Source organism: Cloeon dipterum, chromosome X, assembly GCF_949628265.1.
Source record: "Cloeon dipterum chromosome X, ieCloDipt1.1, whole genome shotgun sequence".
In the NCBI taxonomy this organism is placed as follows: domain Eukaryota; kingdom Metazoa; phylum Arthropoda; class Insecta; order Ephemeroptera; family Baetidae; genus Cloeon; species Cloeon dipterum.
In genome coordinates this window covers 18,169,198-18,188,619 of record NC_088790.1, presented here as the reverse complement: position 1 = coordinate 18,188,619, position 19,422 = coordinate 18,169,198, and positions in this window count along the sequence as shown.

The window sequence follows — 19,422 nt, the reverse complement described above, 5'->3', positions numbered from 1 at the left end:
TGAGACTGAAGACGGAAGTGTATGGGAAAAACAAGCAAATTGATGGTGGTTTAGTGCCATTTAAATGCAGAATATTGTAAACTTTCATTATCAATGCCTTATTATTTATTTCATATTCCTATTTAAAATTATACAATTTTGCCAATTTGCATGAATCCTGCGCTGGAACTGAAAGGCGACAGTGGGTGTTTGTTTATTTGTAGGAAGGATGAGAAAGCTTTGGACCGGTGCTGTTTTCTCTCTCTCTCTGGGCAAATAGGAACGTGCATATTATTACATAGCAACCTGCGCACTCTGGCCTAGTGTTTGCATTAAAGGTGGTTGTTTGTTTGTTTACGGTGAAAGCAGAGTTCTTGCGGCATGTTCCACTCGCCGTGTTGTGCCGATGCCGTCCCTCTTTCATGCCCGTCGTCAACGGTGTGCATTCAGGTGCAAAAGATGCCGGGTGTGCGTGCTAAAGATAGATACAGAATTTCGCTGCATTCGGATGACTGCCTCTGAACAATACCGTCATATAAATGCAAATAATCCGCTTTTCACTGATAAAACAGCGGCACATTTGAATAGTATTTTGTGCAGTGGGAAATGGCAAATGAAACGGTGCTTTCAATATTCTGATTTAAGCTTAGTATCTTCTACTAGTTGTGCTCATGAAGTTGGGGAAAAATCTAGAACTGGTTTGAACACTGTGAGGAATAATATTATGCTCTCTCTATAAATATAAAATGAAACGCTGAAAATCTGTTATAAACGTGTACCACGCAAATATGGTATATTATTTATATTTAAATTTTACTAATAATCTTTATTATAATTTACCGCTCATATCCTTCTGTACGGTTAACAGTTCAAAGCAAAAATTATTGTTTGGAAAGCAGTTGGAAAGAACTATACACTACAAGCTCGTTTCATCGACAGATCTCATCCTCCTCACTTGTTCCAAGGCTGAAATGCAAAACGCGGACCTTCGCATGGTGGTGCACAAGTGGTTGTGTTGACCCTATTCACTGGTGCGAGCCACTTCTTGCATCAGCAGCAGCTGGAAGACGCCAGGTGTCGACAACAGACTTTCCAATCTCCAGAGAGCATGGCAAGTGTTGCAACCAACTCGACCCGCGTTGGACTTGTAATGAATGAAACGAATCGCGGCATTTTGTTGCATTTTGCATTCAGGCTGCATCCCATGAAGCATCAGCTCGGTTGCGCACCCGTACGTGCAAATTTAGCTAGCTGCATTCGCGATCCGCGCGACAAAGACGAGAGACACAGAGGTGCGCTGAATGTTTCACTAACAAGCACCATCTGCAATTAATGTTTCGTAGCTGCAGGCTCGGAGTCGATTGCAACACATGATGGCCTCTAGTGCAAAGCACGCATTCGATTATCCGCAAACAAATGTGTCTTTGAAACGAATAGACAGCTGCAGTTTCTCTCTGATGTCAAAACCCTGCGTTCACTGCAGCCGCAATAATTTCTAGGAGAGCTCCATGTTTGCCAAATGTTGAAAGTGGCTTTTTCACGAATGGATTCAAAGGAAGAGTGTATTTAAAAATATAAAAATTTCCATTTTTAAAACTTATTAAATATTTTTATATATTTGAATCCTCAGAACTTTTGCGCGGTAACTGATTAAAGAGGATACCAAGAAACGTAGAAAAATCCTTGCTACCAGTGCATACACAGTAATTCTTATCAAATATTGAATCTGAGCCAAAATTTTTAATGTTTGTGTGTTTCAAAGGTAAAACAGTCAATTTTCCAAGCAGGTAGCACTGTGTTGCCAAACCAAAATAAAATATTTGGGATGAACAAATTACATTCATTTGGACAGTTTCCAATTTTTCGAATATATTCCAAGAAACCTACCCATTTTGGACAAAGTATACCACCCCTAACTTCTCATTTTTCATCACAAACAACATGGTATTTTACTCAGTGAGATCAAACAAGTCTTTAACCTAAAGTTATGCATTGCACTCTGCTGGTAATAGTTTTTTTCCTAAAATATCGTTTTTCTTCACATCTTAGATTGTTTAAGTTTTGAAGCGAAATTTTCACAAACTTGCTTGCTCGTCTAAGCAAACACCAGCATAATAAGGAGCATTTTGCACAATCTAGCCTCGTTTTCTGCTTCCATCCTGGGCTGGAGGGTGCGGGCTGGCTCCCCGAGGTATTTTCCTTTTCGAAGAGGATAAATTCCAATAAGCTGCGTATGAATACAAAGGCGAAACACCGCATGCACCAGAGCAAAAAGTTTCTCTCATCGGTGGGCGGCGAGAGGCAACCTTTTTCCCCGTTTATGGAGCCTCGCACACATACTGAGTATATGAGTTTGTACATATATATACACACACGGGAAAGTTTAAGCTAAAGTAGAAAATCCAAACTTTCGACTCATTTAAGTTTCATGTCACGACCCCGACCGCAGCGTTTCTTTCTTTCCTGCATGATTAGAGATAAAAATGTGAACGCGTACATTTTGTGTGCATTGTGGGTATCACACGCGGGCCAGATAAAATCGAGTTGAAATAAAAACGGGTGGCTTGTTATTCCTATTGTTGTTGCGCAGCAGCGACGGAGCTCTGCAGACTAGTAAAAAGCCGCTGCCGTCCGTATAAAGGCTAAGTAAGTGCCCCTGGGTGGTTTACGGCGCGCCAATTTATGGCACACCCAACCGAAAAACTTGCAAAGGGAGGCAAAACGCTTGCTACCCTTTATGAATTGGCCCTCGCTCAGTGAAAATTTTCTATCCGCAAAAAAGCGAACGCAGTAGTGAATATTTAAATTGATACGTGAGCGGAGTAAGACCACAAAAAACAATTCAACTGGAATACTGTTTATTTTATTTTTAAAAAAATCATGAGAGCTTTCATTTCCAAATGGTCGTTGACATTGTGGATTGGTATTGAAGGAAACTATCAGCAGGCATAAAAATTTTGAAAGGATTATTTGCAGGATGTAACCCTTTTTAAAGGGGAGTTTTTTATTGCTTGCTGCTGTAAAAAGTGTTTTGTAACATTTTTAAAGAAGCCAACTCTATATGAAACTGATCATGAGCTCGTTATTCTATTTGCAACACTAATTCAAGGAAAAACTGTCTTCACTGTCGCATTCATTTTTGGTTGGAGAACGAAGAGCAATATTCCGACAGCTACTTCAAAGTCGAGTCAAGGTTTATAGAACAATAACACAGTTGGTTGATTTCACATGTGATGCATTTATCAATAAAAAAGCTACTCATTCAAGCCAATGGTTTCGTTAGTTGTACTGCATTTTAGTTTCATTTAGCTGTCGCAATTTTTTTCAGTTTTTCTACCAGGTGAGTAATTGTAATTTGTCAAAAAATCATATTCTGCTGAATCATGATTTGATACTTTTTCGATATTTTTCGTGCCCAGAATGTGTTTGATTTTACACAGACTGTCATCAACGTTTATTCGGAGAAATGTATTATACTATCAACCGTCTTAACAAAATAAAAACTTTTCTGAATATATTGGATTATGATTATTTTTCTTGGTTGCTCAATGAATATGAAATGAAAAAGCTAGAATTTAGTAAATTTTGTTTATCACAGAAAGTGTTTGACTATATCTGCACGGGTTGTACTGTGAGTGCGTATGGTTAATGAGTCTCGCTAGGCCTCGTGTACATTATCAGGTCTCTCTCGAAAGCGTATTTCACTGCTGCTGAATCCGTTAATAAGAACGACGTCGCACACGCGCGCACCACTCGTAAAATTCCGTCACTTTGCCCGCGGCATCGCGGTTTCGTAATTTGCGCCGGAATAACGTAACGATCCTCGCATGTGTGTGAGCTTTCAAGAGCGAAAATCGTATAATTCCACTGCACACGCACGCCGGCGATAAAATGCGTGTCGGAGAGTGTGCAAATTCCGCTCGTCTTTGCCTTGCAAACCTTTTCGCCTTGTTTGGCTACGAAATTTCGGGAAATTTGCATGATTCAGCGTGTGCTCGAGATGGGACATATATGCGTGGAATGAGGCTTGTTATTTATACACAGGCGGTATTTGTAAATTTGTTTGGAAGGAAGTCACGAGAAATCAGCAAAATAAATTAGTTATAATTCCCATGCCGCTGACAATGAGTTTAGTGAATTCCGCACAATACTTTAGAAATTCTATCACATAGAGGATCGAAAGGAAAAGTAGAGAACAGAATTTGCATTAAAATCTGTGTGTTGCGTGAGAACAGTTTGAACAATATTAAAGAGGAGAATGAAATCGTTTTTGAAGGATAGATTTAAACATTGAACTACGTGTTTGATTTTTGGAACAAATAATTGCCGTCTATAATAAGGAATGAGAAAGTTGACTGGCCACGTTAATATTTTAAAGAAAAAAATCAGCTATAATTTGATATCTTTCCTGAAAATAGCCTGTTTCAAAACTCTAATCAAATAAAACTGCCATGAGGGTCAAAAAATATTAAGAGACATCAACGGTAAACTTATTGAACTAGAGTGAGAATATTGACAGCCTGAGGGAGAATCAACATTTTCAACTAAATAATCCTTATTGTTTGCAATATGATGATTTAGTTGACATTAGTTTGTTATTTAGCTTAAAAATCACTCTTTAGTCGACTGTTTAATTTTATAATTCATAACGAAATGTAGCCTCAGTTGTTGTATTTATATTGAGCAGATAAAGGAGTCACTCTCGACTAAAATTCCTACAAGTGGTGTTTTTTTAGCTAAGGTAAAAGACGTTGAACACGGTAAGTTTCTTGTGTAGCAGCCAGAAATAGACCCCCCAGACAGCAATATGTACTTAGCAGGACTTATAAATTTTAATTGGCATGGAGACTAGACCCTGCCCAACGAGGATTGAGATTAAAAATTTATGCAAATCAGCAAGCAAACTCACACACAACCACATCCGAAATTTAAAACAAAATAGTAAAAAGGTGTGTTCAAATTTAATACTTAAATTATTATGTTGTTGTTCTGGAATCAATAATTAATTTTCATTGCTCAAATTAAAGCACGTTTTAATGGTTCTGCTTCTTTTTGGCGCTCAGCACATGATGCACTTCTTGGTTTATAGTTTAAATCCAAATAGGGCGGATGGAGATGCATTGCGCGCGCTATTAATTTTACTGCCGCTTTTAGTTTAATCACCGACTCGTTTTGCAGAATTATTGTATGCAAGTCGGTTGTTAAAAGGGCTGTGATGGCCCGTTAAACTCGCTGTGGATATTTTCGGCGGGTTGGCAGCGAAATTTCCCAATGAGAGCCGCCACATTTGCTTTCAAATGGCCCACGCAGGCTTTTAGTGCCGCGCACTTTGATGCGGACACGTGCAACATGCAAAAACCACTGCTACCCAAGTGGCGCAACGTTGACCACAAAAGTCTCCATTTCAAAGGGAGACACTGGCTCGCTGCAATGTGTGGTTTTTGCTGCTGATGCCCAATGTAGAGAGTTTTTATTTTTGCGAAATTAAATATGATGACGATAAAAAATCGGCTAATGTGAGAGAAAGTCGAGTACATCACGAGACTATATTCTTGCATGACGTACGACTTAACAAATTATAAAGTTAATTTCGTTAATGGTCTACCAACGGATTAAGTGGTTCTGGAAAATAAATGAAAAACTTTGCTTATTGAAATGATGTAGGGTGGAAAAATATCTTGAGATTAAAATTTTGTGAACAATTTTCATTTCTTAAGATTGCATAATTTTTTTAATTTAATAGTTCTGATAAACTAGCAGAATAAAATATTCCCGTTTGCTCAACCGTAGCTCGTTATTTGCTTCTTTTTACTTCAGTTTTTGCAAGGGTTGATAACAGTTTTTGTCTATTCACAAGACCAGCGCCCCAGTTTTTTCGTCGGTCCCACCCGCATTTCCAGGCCTTGCTTTTATGAAACGCGGCCAGGATGGAATGGTGGAGGGCGGGTTATTAATTAATTAGTACTTAATTTGCACGCACAGGCCAGCTGATTTGCCTAATGAAATTAAGGCACACTTGAGAGGAGAGAACGTGCAGGATTTTGTTGGCGTTGAACAACTTGCTGCCAAAATCACAGCTAAATTTTAAACTAGAGTAAAATCTATAAAGCCAAAGTTATTTCCCCTGAATATTTGGTTTCATTTTATGTCTACCGAAAAATCGATCCCCAAATATGCTTAATCTAATATGATAAGATAACGACACCCAACATAGCGCTACTTAACACATCATTTTGTGGAGATTTAAATTAAAATTTTAAATAAAAATGTTGAGTGTGAGTGTTTATTCCATTTCTATACACGCAAGTAATTATTTTCCGTCCGAGTGACACGTGAAACCGAGTGCGCAGAAAGAGGTCGTTCCTCTGACCTCATCCAATCGAAATGAGTGCGAGTGGAAACGGATTCAAAAGAGAGGAAGATGGCATTAATTGCAAGAATGCTGCTCGCTTGATGAATCGTGTATAATGCATTCAGCGAGGAATGGCAGGCAAGTTGGAAGCTGGAGCGGAGAGTAGCACGCCCCTTAATTAAAATGACACACGGACTGCTCTGCCGTTCGTCAGTTTCCTCTGCAGCAGGGACGGAAATGACACACCGACATCTTAAACTTTGCGTCGCGTTTGTGTAGACTCAAATGAGTTAGCAGAATTAAAATCGTTCCAAATAGTGCTTAGCGTTTTTGTTTCTTGAGCAATGACAGATGGAAAATTTTATTAGAAAAGGACCCGCAAATAAAAAAATTGGACACCAAGCAACTCTACATACATATTCTTGTATATTTATTTCGTGTTGAAAAATTAAATTCAAGTTTAACCATCGCACTCTTGTTAGCATTTCACGCAATCTAGAACAAAGAAAATGTTGCTGAAATCTTTTCATGCCTTAACACTAGCAGTTTTTTTCAGACCTCGAATCATGAAACCTCGGTAGAAAAGTGACGAGCAGAGAGCAAGGGCGCGAATCATTTCAAAAAAGTAAAAATAAAATATGATGCCAGTCCGTGCCTGATGCGAGAGGGATGCTGACGAAATCAGTGCATGAGCGACCCTCTTTCATCAGGGAGTGAGTGTGCGAAAAACGAAATCACAGAGTAGCGAAAAGAGACGTCCGTTCTCGTTTGGCGAAGAAAGAGGGCAACACACCTTCTCTCGTTTTGAGCGCTCTCCTCGCAGTCGGTGGCGTGTGTATGCGAGCTTGCTGGGGCGTATTTTTTTCATTCGCTCTTCTCCAGACAAAACAATTGCGACGGCTCACGTGCGTATTTCCACTCTCGCAGCCTAATGCGAGGTGATCTCGCAGGGCAGACTTGAATATAATCAGCAGAGCAGCCGGCTTAACCCGTGCAGAATATTTTTCACACAGCAGAGGGAAATCTGCTCCACAAACAGATGCTACCATTCATTCCATGATTCTCATAATCCTGTATTAGTTACAAAACATTACTTATTATTTAATTTGTTCAGAGTTGTTGAAAAACCTTGTCCTAAAAAATATAACACGCATTTTTCCTTTTGGAAAGATTAAACGTTTATTTTTTGCTCTCTGCAATTGGGAGTTTGATTTTGCGTACTTTCTTGCTACAAATTTAGAAAAATTATTTCATCAAGCTGAAGTGAAAATCTCAAAAATTCTGTTTTGTTTTTAATTATTATTTCATATCTGCTTGGTTAGGCTTATACAACATAAAATCGCTTTAGGTTCCTCAATATCCTCTTCTGTGAACTTCATCATAGAAAGCCAAATGTAGCGTAAGGAAAGCAATCTATTATCAAATTAAGGCGACCATCTTCAAATAAAAAGATGAATCACAAAAAGAGCAATTTGTCGCACGCGCACAGAAAAGTTTATTCCATCTCCAATTTTATCCGCTCTGGGCAGCCGAGCCGCCAGCGTCAGATGATAAATATCCGCCTTGCGCCCTTAGAAAAATAAATCACCGCCCGAGGAATTCTATTCTGCCGCTCCTGGTGCCAGGTCGTCGTTTAATAATTCGCCCAGGAATTTTAATTAAAAATCACCCTCCTGACTCTCATCGCATTAATCTCACTCCGCAAATTGCGTGCTTCCTGGAATAAATGCGAATGCCCAACGCAAATCAATCGGACTGCATATAATATGCTTGCAAGTTTTACACTATACAATATTCTTGTGAATGATTTTTGTATACATCACGTCCCAATAGCAATAAATGGATTTATTTCATTAAATAAATAACAGGAGACTTAACGTTTATGCTATAATCTTCAATCGACTTATTATCCTGGAAGTATTTATCTTGAATGTGTTCTGAACAAGTTAGGAAACAAGCATTTCGATTAAGCTGAATTCACTCGAGCCTGATGAAACATAGCTCCGCAATCGAACAGCATAATTGGTTCAATCAAAATAAAGAACCGACGGCGAGAGCGTCACAAAATGGGAGTTTCCATTAATTTACGATGGCCAGCGGCGGTGGCGAGCGTTGTGTGCGCGCGGCCGGGAACGGCGGCGACGTGATTATCAGGCTGCAGGCAGGGATTATAAGCGAATTAATAGAGTCGTCACAGCGACGGATGCAGCACCAATAATTGGATCAGCGCTGGCAGTGCGGACAGAAGAATTCAGTCGGCCGAATCCAGTGCTGGCGGCGAGATAACACAAACAATCCGCGCTGTGTGCCTGTGCGCGAGCGAGCAAAAACCTCTCGACGCTCGCGTGAAATGGCACAATCAGTGCGCCACGCTAAATCCCGACAAGCACCCTGGCTCTCTGCCGTTTGCCAGATTAGCTTTGCCACTCGCGTTACGTACACGTCGAGATCACCTTCAGCTTTCGTGCTGAGAAAATACGCTGGATCGTCCAATTTCGATTACACAGGCAAAATTGTTTTTTTTTTCTTTTTTTAGCTATAAATTGTCTCTCTTGATTTAAAATGCCAGCAAGATTATTATCAAAGGAAAAATCACCAAAATGGAATCCATCAGAAAAAAATGCATCAATGACAAAAATAAATTTCGCCAAGTGCCAAAATTTTTATCCACATTGGTATGTAATGGTATAGAGCCAGCCGCGCTGCGCCGCACCAGCTGACAAATTTTGGGTCACGTGGGCAGCCGCTAGCCACCATGAATCTGGCTAAGCTGTAGTGCCATGCCAGCCGCAGTTGAAAAAAGGTCGAAAATTAAAAAGTGCAGGAGAACGAAATGTCTTACAGCCCGTTGGGCCGTTAAAGCACTATCAAATTTCACGTTTAAAATATTTTCAGCCTTCCAGTGGAAATTGCCACCCGCTGAGCAAAAATTTTGGCTAAGCCGGTACTAACTCTCTGAAGTCTCGCGGCTGACACTTCTTGTTCAGGAAATAATTCGATTAAAAAATTGACATTTTTCAGTTTAAAACCAGAGCAAGGTTTCCCGCAAGTCAGCATAGAAATTTGGGAGCAACAATAGCTATTTGTGATTTTCAAGCAAAATTCATTTTGGAATGTTAAAAATGAAAAATATATTAATGTGTCTCATCAAATAATTGTCTTCTCCAAAACTCATCATGACTGAACAACAACTTTATAATTCAAATCTTAAAAATATTCAACAATAATTTTATTTATTTGGAGCTCCATAACTTGCTAACACCATTTGAATTTAAAATTTTTCCACCTCTAATCAGGTTTGCATCATATTAAAGTGCACGAACACAATGAATTTACTACGAACTAAATCTTAGCATCCTAAGAGATTCCTTGTAATTTGTAAGGTAAACTTTTAAAAGCAAGCGAAATTTACATAGGGCTCCAAGGAGGAAGATTCCTGTCCGAGTAGGGTGCAAAGTTCTCACGCTATTTCAACTTAGTGACGGCGCTCTTGGCCTAGAGTGCATTCCACCTTTCTCCGAAACACCGCAGTTTGATGAAATTCAAATGAAATTCCTGTCCCTTGCAAAGGGGTGCATTTTCATTTCTCGGGATGCGTAATAGAGCAAGGGGTCTGCATAGAATAACTTTCGCCCTGCGCAGGTACATCTGGGCCGAAAGGAGGTCGACGCGTGCGGACGAATTAGTAGCTCTCGCTCGTCTCGCAGCAGCTGCACTTTCGCTTTATTTCCAGAACTATTGCGCCAACAGGCGGCACAATCAGACTTAAGTCGCGTTCGCAACGCGAACAAATTGCGTTTCGTCGGAGAAAATTGGAACAAATTTTGCTTACTAAGAGCAGCTGCGGAGAAGCAGCCGAATTTAAAACTCAAATGAGTACAATTTGCTCTAAGAAAGAAGGAAAGACGTTTTTTAGATTTAGTTGCTACAATTTTCTCTTTTTGCTCGCTTCAACTATGTGCGTATAGTTAATTTTTTTAAATACTAAATTACATGAAATGAATAATGAACATGTTTAAAAAAATAATTTGCTAGAGGAGTAGCGAGAATTCGATTTTTGTATGCAGTTTAGTTGGACAAAAATTTCAATGCCTTCTAAAAACAATATCTCAGATTATGAATGTAAGCATAATAATGATAAAAAGATAACTTTTACAGTAAAAGTGGATGCCTCTGGTAAAAATCAATCTGCCACGCGTGATCGAAAATCAAAAGCAATTGCGGCTGTTCAGCACTCAGGAATAAAAGGAAAGAGAATAGACGAGACAAAAACAAGAGCTGGTGGGTGTGTTATAAATTGTGCATACGAGAAGGATCGCTGTTATTCTCTCACACACTGCACACAGTTTGTAACGGGAAAAGCAAAGACTGATTTGAGTCACGAACTCTTTTAACAGCCGAGCAACAGAATTGTTGGATAAAGCACGCGCGGCGCACTTCATCACCAAACGGGGGAGAACTCAGCCGCTCTCGAAATTGCTGCAGCTGACAAATAATAGAGTATCGACAAGGAAAGTTTCTTCTGCTAATGCAGCTGTTTATTTTGAGCTCTTTCTTCCGAAGAGCGTTAACAAATCGGTTTTCACTACTTCAGGTGTGCTAGTCTTGCACGGAAAGCTCGCTCAGCTTACTCCACCTCCGACAATTTCGATGAAGAATGTCGGTTTTCAAGAGCTCCTTGTTGGTGCAAATTAATTTTGAAGAGTAACAATTTTGACCGTACTTTTAAACTTCGTAATTTATTTTCTCTTTTTCGTAGCAACAACTGAAGTGACTCTGCTCACTATTCTAAGTTCTTAATTAAATTATGCACGGGCAAAAATTAAACCTTCAAAAGCAGTAAGTAGTGGGTGATTTGATTTCATTATTAAAAATTCCAAAGCAAAAATAAAATTCCATTGTGTCCCAAAGGACCATAAACCCGATTTATCTAGAAACGTCGAGGTTCCGCTTTGACCCTAAAAATTTAAATGCCTCTGCATTGAATCGCTTGGGACCTGAAACCATCCAAATCGTCTCTGTTGTTTGCATCCAAGCGGACTATGGATCAATTTTTTATTGCTAAAATCGTGCGCAAATCGGCTTACAATGAATTGGCACAGCCGGGTCAGAGCACAAAAAGCATATTATCGCTCTCGCCACAAAGCGCTTCATAATGGAAGCCTCAAATTTGGTAGAAGTTTATTAATTTCTGAATAGGTCTCTCCAATTTCCAATATTTCAAACCTTTTTTTGCGTTAGAGGTCTCTCAAATGGAAAATTAGTAGTATTTTTGCTGAATAAAAGGTCAAAATTATCCTTAACCATTTAACTCCTAAATATTTTACCTGCGGAAATGGACGAAACATTTTGGACCAGGCTGGGGAATTCACACTAAGCAACGCCATTGGTCCAAACGAGCGGCTAATTAAATTTTATATGCGCACCGCAGTAGAAGCTGCTGTGGGAACAGGTGCTAGCCCGCTGGTTTTCAGCCAACAAGTATGTACCTCCAAGATCGTGCGGCAGAGAGAATTAAAAGTGCGAATTTTAATCGACGCACGTGCCTTGTAAAGAAAGCAAAGACGAGGGCTACTTCTGCTCCTACTGGCCTTCGATGATGAGCCGCACTGTTGCCATGGTGACGTCGGCTCAGTGTGTCGTAAAAAGGTCAGAGACAACAAGAGAAAAATGCCTGTGTACGTATTATTCAGAGCACCGTGAAACGCCAAACACCCCAATGTTATAGTTACAGTTGCCCGGCCGAGAATTTGCTTAATTAATGCACGCGGAGGTAAAGGGTATGCGCGAGTGTTGAAAATTTTATTTATGGCATGGTACTTCCAGCCTGAAGCCATGCTTTTCATAAGTTACATGAAATGCTCACCAGACTAAATAAGCAAAATACAGACTCACTTTAGAAAATCGTAATAATTTTGACCTTAGATTTAAACAAATAAGCCTAAAATCCTACAATATTATGAATTCATACTAATAATATACCGGCCTTTATTCTTTTTTTAATTGCGAGCATATTGAATGACAAAATTTGTCATTTAATGACTTACTGTACTACATACTATTTTTTTTTTTAAATTTAAAAAAACTAAGCCATTGAAATTTCTGTGCAATTTGTTCATTGTTAGTAACCCTCTCTCATAATATTTTGCACATTTTTTTAAAGAGGGCAAAATCTTGCGTTTGCTGGACATGCAGAGTGAATTATTGAGATTGGCCTATCTGACAGGCGCGCGTCCAATTCTGGCCACAGAATTGACGATAATTGACACAGGCCATTAGACTGACTGACACTTTCGGATTCAGGGAACACACCGCCTCCCTCTCCCTTTTGTTTTGCTCTCGTCTGCTGGCGTTTGCGTTATTAATTGTCGGGGGCCGATTAATCGTCGCTGAAAAATAGTGGTGGAATTCCGGCAGCTCGTTTCCGTGGCTGATAAATTGAGTCTCGGGTGGCAATTAAATCGAGCTGAAGGCAAAACGCGCAGACCAAACCAGTTTTTTTATGTTTGCCTGTTTGTCTGAGCGCGAACGTACATTCACTTTGGTTCCAATTTTTCCGGCCGAGTGCGTTTTATAATTATTCTCTGGTTTGGTCAATCGCTTGACTCACTCATTCGGGAATAAAATGAAATTCAGCAATGGAAAATACTAAATTGTTTTAAATCCACTGCTGATGGGAGCGAACTTGCAAAATGGAATACTCGATGACAAATTAAGCCTCGCACTGTTGTGCCGGCAAGTGATGAATTTGTTGCCGTCACGCTACTAAACAAACGATCATTTACAACGTCAGATGCTAATTGATGTATTTTGTAAACCATTATATTCCACGATATGTTTGGAAAAAAATTGCCGCTTTTTATTTTAATTAAAATATTATGCAAATGTAAATATGCTTTTCTGGTTTATAAGCACAAAAATCGAAATGGGTGCATTCCAAAAAAAGCAGCGAGATAGCATCTGAAAGTTAGCTCGAGGCCAGTAATCAAGCTAATTACGCCCGACGTCACGGAATTTTTTCGTCCGTTCGTTTTCCCCACGGAGCCGAATCGAAATTTACGATAGGCGGGAACGCCTCTCTCGAATCCTGTCGCGCTAATTCGGAGAATCATTAAGGTGGGCGTTAAAAATGCATATGCAACATGTCGGGCGGGAGTGCCGAGCAGGTTGCATAACCGCGAGCTGACAGGCGCTTGCTCGCGTTGCTGCTTGTTAATATTTCACGCGGCGGATTGCAGCCGCGCGGGAAATTTCCTCTCGGAAGCCGAGCGTGTTTAATGCGGCGATATTAAAAGCTCGTTAATGAATATTTGCTGCTGCTGGCACACTCTCCGTTTCCAAGAGGCCGCGGCCGGAGAGGTCACAGTGCCGCGCATTTTGATCCTGTGTGCAATTTTGCCGCACTAGCGTCAGCCCCGTGCAATTTTTCAAACTCGGTTTGGCAACGTGCCGGAAGACTGGCGTAAAAGCAAGCTAATGTACAGCTCCCGGTAAAATTATTTAGCGGTCATTTTTTTCTAAAATGTTAAGCTAGCGCATTTAGAAATATTTTGCACAATTCGTTCACTTTTTAAAATTTTTCAACTTGTGTCTAAATACTTGTTTATTGTGTTACTATAAAGTATGTTCGTGAAATAAATAAGAAAAATGGGCATGCAGGGCTAGAAAAACACGATCAATTACTGAAAAGATCTCTTGCCGCAACTATAAAAATAATATCAGAGTGGTGCTGATAACAATTAAAAATTATTTTAGACGGTGCTCTATAGCTAAAATTTCGATTTAAGACAAGTTTTCTCTGTTTCAGATTGTTTAAAAATACCATTTTCACATCATGTTCAGCTCAGTATTTGCATGAGTAATTTTATTTCAAAGACAATTTTTTTCCAACTAGTTATTTCCTTGTTATCATTGTGGACAATTATTTTCTTTAACGTGTGTGGAACTGTTGGTGTTTTTACTTAAACGAAATTAAGTGGCAAATTAAAATAACCGCTACTAATATTATCTTTGTTCTCAGGAACGAAACAGGTAAATAGGAATGTCACATACCATGAAACCGATTTCTCACGCACCAATAATGGTCTCGATAACCAACAACAAGAGCTCAAAAATATCAGTCAAAAAGTATAAAACTGCAATAAAACGAAGTAAACCAAATTGTTTAGCATATTTACTTACACATTAGTTTCCAGCTTGTTTAAAGCTTGAAATTGCTGATTTGATGACCTATTATTGAAGTGAAGATGATCGTTGTAAATATAAAAGTGGTATGTTCGAAAATTCGACGGGAAGAAGCTCAAACACTTAAATTTTCCCATGGAAAATTCGCATCATTGTGCGATAAACATAAGAAGGTGAGTTGAGCCGGGGCGGAGCACAGCGATGGAAGAACAGAATAGTCGCATTTTTAATAAACACCTACATAGTGACTAAAGTTTCACGGACAATGTCCCAGGGGGCTTGTCGCCCTTGTAGAATTCAGAAGAACAAAGCAACAGTCGTCGCAAATACACAACTCCGTTTGTTCATATCCAGAGGCGAGCAGAGTTCGTGCGAGCTTTCGAGAAAATGCGTCTGCTGGTCTCGGTTGCCATAAATTCCTAATGCTGCGAGTGAATTGCCAGCGTCACCAGTCGGTGAATGCTGCATAAACCATGGCTCGCGAATGACTGCTCGCGGCTGAAAGCCGATTTGAGGCTTTTCGTGGCCCGTGTTTGCCCTCTCACGGGTGTACTTTTCCAGCCCCTATCAATCATAAATATTTCGTGAGCCGTACTTTGCGCCGATCTGAGATGGAAATATTCAAACGCAAACACAGCTCTCCCGCATTTGATGCGATTGTCAAATTGTATTTTGGGGCTGTGAAATTTTCACATTTTTCCTGGAAATACCGGAAATAGTAGATTAAAGTTGGACCTCTTTATAACGAGCAAAAAATGCGGTTCAAAACGATATTTATGCACCATTGTTTATTTGCATAAATAAACATAAACCTTAAATGATGTATTTTGCGGGAAACAATCCTTAAATTTTGTTCGTGTTTAAAAAAAATATTTTTCTTGAATATTATCACGCTTGAAAATGTATTTTAAAATAACACCTAAATTTAAACAATTTCAAAGATTTCAATACAAAAAATATAGGAGTTTTTTCTTATGAACAAAACTTTCCATAAGAAGTAGAAATTAGCTCTGAAATTGCGATGATTTATCTTATATTTTTAAATAATTCACTGAAATATTTTTGATCTGAAATTACCAGTCACTCCGATGGCTTTGAGGGTTAAAATGGTTTTAAGATACATACTCCAATCTCAATTGATGGTCCCATGTTTTTCTTCTGTTTTTAAGTTATCGTTGATCATTAAAAATTACATTGGTACATTTACCATAACAAGACAGCCTGATTCAGTATCATGAAAATCTCAAGCAAGGTAAAAAAAATTGTTGATCATAAAGTCAAAAAATATTGGGAAAGAAAACAAGGAAATGAACAATCTGATTTAATCGTAGCACTATTTTTAATATTTGTTGAAATATAATTCGGTTGAAATGATGTATGGAGATTGACAAGAATCTTATGAGGAAACAGTATACCTTGGACTTGATGCCTTAAACAACTGCAAAATTTGTCATTCCCAGAAATCTGCGGATATGGGCTGCAGAAAAGAGCGTGTCTGATCGAATTTCCTTTTGCGCACCAATCCTTGCGAAAGGGGCCAAATATCTTCGCAGAGAGCTGACAACATCCGAAATGTCGCATTGTGCCAATCCGAAGGGCGAAGAGGGGCAGACAGTAGATTGCTTTTCTTCGAAGAGCCCACCTGGCCGAGCGCAACAACAACAACAACAACGACAGCAAAAAACTGCTACGCCTTCATTTTCTCCCGCATTGTCCGCTTGTTGACAAAACGGCCGATTTTTTCAGATCGCTATGGTTTGCTCATTGTGCGACTGCGAAATTGATTGCGTTTTTCGCCAGCCGGCTATTGCAGGGCTGGCTTCGTCGTCGAATATTTATCGGCGGCGGCGGCTTTTTGGCTCGGCTCCAAAATAATAACCTCCCGCCGCCGCCGAGCAACAATTGTTTCAGCAGCACACCGCAATCACCGCGTCGGCCTGATGCTCCCTGGCCCAAATTATCACGGTATTCCCAGACACGCGTTCGCTTCATTTTCTAATTTAGCCTCAGTAGAATTATGATCCAACTGTGGTCTCTCTTTGCACAAAATATTTGCAAAAAACTGATTTGCTAAATGTTTCGAATAATTTATTTGCAATATATTCATAATTAATCAAAGTTCAATTCATGACGTGAATTCACTCAGATAAAACAACACAATATCGCAAATCAAAAAAGCAATTTTGTATTTTTGGAAATTTTGGTATAGTAATGTTTTAATGGAGAATATCGCAGTAACTAAATTGATTTTTGTTGAAAGACAATAAATTCAATTTATTGATAGCAATAAGAAGATTTTAGAATATTTAGAAGCTAGAAATTCTCTTGGGGTAGCCTTTTTGACCATCTGATATGGAATTTCAATTAAAAAAAATGGCAAACAAAAATAATTTACCTGCCACGAAAGCTTTTTGATCTAGTTTTTAATGTGACTGTTTTTCGCAACAGCGTCTCCAGCCATCTTGAGGGCAGGCCACATTTTGCCCTCTCATTCTTCTAGCCGATCCCATCGCTCACAGCGTGTGCATATTTAGACCCTAGATGCCCTTGTCATGAATATTCACCAGGCCAGCCGGGTTTTCTGCTTTATAAAGGCCAAAAATTTACTGCAGCAACCAGCCAGCCGGCGTCAAAAGAAATTTAAATTAGTCCGCAGAGGAGAGTTTACTTTTGTTTTCATCTAAAATCGCCAACCGCGAAGGTTTGCCGCTGAAATATTAACGGACACATTTGCAAAGCAAATTCGAGCCAATTTGGCTCAAATGTATCAGGCAGAGAAGTGCAGAAATTTTTATTTAAAACCTCTTTGACCGGATTAATCAAATTGTAAGTAAGTTAAATCTTGAAATGCTTTCAAGGACTTACTTTTCAGGAAAATCCCATCCCGTCATAAAGGAGTGTCTTCTATCAAAGTAGTAATAAGTTATTGAGCAGAGATAATGAGACAAAATTTTACGAGTGTGGAAGACGCTCTATATAGCAGCTTGATAACGTCAAGCTCGTCGGTCGGAAGGAATTGTGTGCTCCGGCGGGGTATTGATGAAGAACCTGAAGCGTTAGTGCCGTGTCGTCGGCCATAAATCAAAACGCGTGACGGCAGAGTGAGAGCGAACCTCCTACGCGCCTGCAATCGACGTAACTGCCGCTGACACCCCTTGTATCTCGCGTGAATTAGTTCGACCAATTAAAACCATCCAGTCTCTGCAACGATCAAGCAGGAAATTATATCGTGTGCGAGTCCCAACAAGAGATAAAAAGAAGAGCGAAATCGCGTTACCACATTGATCAATGATTTTAACTGATACAAATAAATGCTTATGGGAACACAGGAAAAGAAAATTAAAGATAGGTTTGATTCAATTCAAAGGATTTTTGGTAGTAATAAAAAATAACAGGGATGTTGTAGTCATTATTTTCTTAACAAAAAATATATTTCTACAGTCTCGTCACTCAGAAACATAGTTTGCAATCAAATTTGGTTTCTGAAGAATGAAGGAGCTGATTTTACCGATTACTTATCAAAGAACAAAATTAAATATGTGGTTCTATGCAAAAGGCTGCAAAAGGGATTGGATATCAAATAAAATATGAAGTGATATGACTCTTGTTAGTGTCATTTCTTGTATGTTGATGTGAATAGCAAATTTACTAAATAATTCTAGGCTTTGAAAGCCCAGATCCTTCCGAGATAACATGCTGGAGGGACGTTATTCACGTGCGTGTATAAAATACTATCTAATGCTCAAATTTTATGCCTCTTGTAAACAGTCGTATAATTATAGCTGAATAGCTGTCGTAAAGCCGTAATGATCCATGCTTCGCACTTAGAATGTCAGCCTTCCAAGGAGACAACTTCTTGGCACGTTTATTGCACTGGTTGTTCAGAAAATATGGAATTAGTTAACTTTATATGATATCATTTTCGCACCTGGTTACACTCTAAGACGCTGCGCGTTTATTCGTGAATTGGAGACCCGCATCGTGAAATTTCATTTCAGCCATGTCATTTCCTCTTGCCCGCGCGTGAAATTGCACGAACGTGATGCTGAGAGAGCGCGTGTTCCGAAAGGAGAGTGCTCATTTATCCTACGGCCACGGCGGTTAGGCTGAATGTAAAATATGCAGCAAATATAAATGTGACAGCGTCCGACGTGTCTTCTTCTCTTTAAAATTTCGGTTTGCGAGGAGTAGTGAGAATGTATGCAATGTTTAGAGTCGAGGTTTGTTAAAAATTCAATATTTGATTTTCATATTGAATTGCTTAGCAAAACGTAAGCTCATGAGGCAAATTTAAAAATTTTCAAGAGTAATTTATCATTAGTTGAGTTAAAGTTTTAATACAAATCTTTGACTTGATATAAAAATTTTGTCACAAATCCACATATAAAGTACGGTTCTAAAGAGCAAAGTTTTTCGCAGCTGGAAAGCAGACGCGCACTTTGCATTGCACAGCTCTCGTCTGCTGTGTGTGCGCTGCCGGAATTAGCAAATTAATTAAAAGCACGCAAACATTAGGCGCAGATTCGCGCTCGTCCTCAGTCGGAGCGCACGCGGAACGGGTTGCGCTGTGTGTACGTTGCAGATGTTGCCTCGGCTCAACCCTCGGGTGCTCGCGAATTACTCTAATTGCCGGTCCTGCAGCTGGCTGGCTTCTTCCTCGGTGAACTTGACAAAAACAGGGCAAAATAATTGTCTCCTTGCTCTCGCACGGACGTGCTTACGTATTGCTAAAACCAAGTCTGGGTTCCAGACACGCGCTGTATTTTAGCATAATTAATTTCAGCTTGCCTCATTGGCTTCAATTATCTACAAGTTTTGCTTTGCGCCCATACTCTAATCTACGGCAAGATCAAGTTGAAATCAACCAATGAGGGCATCTTTAAAAAATTAGTTTTTTTGCACGTTTG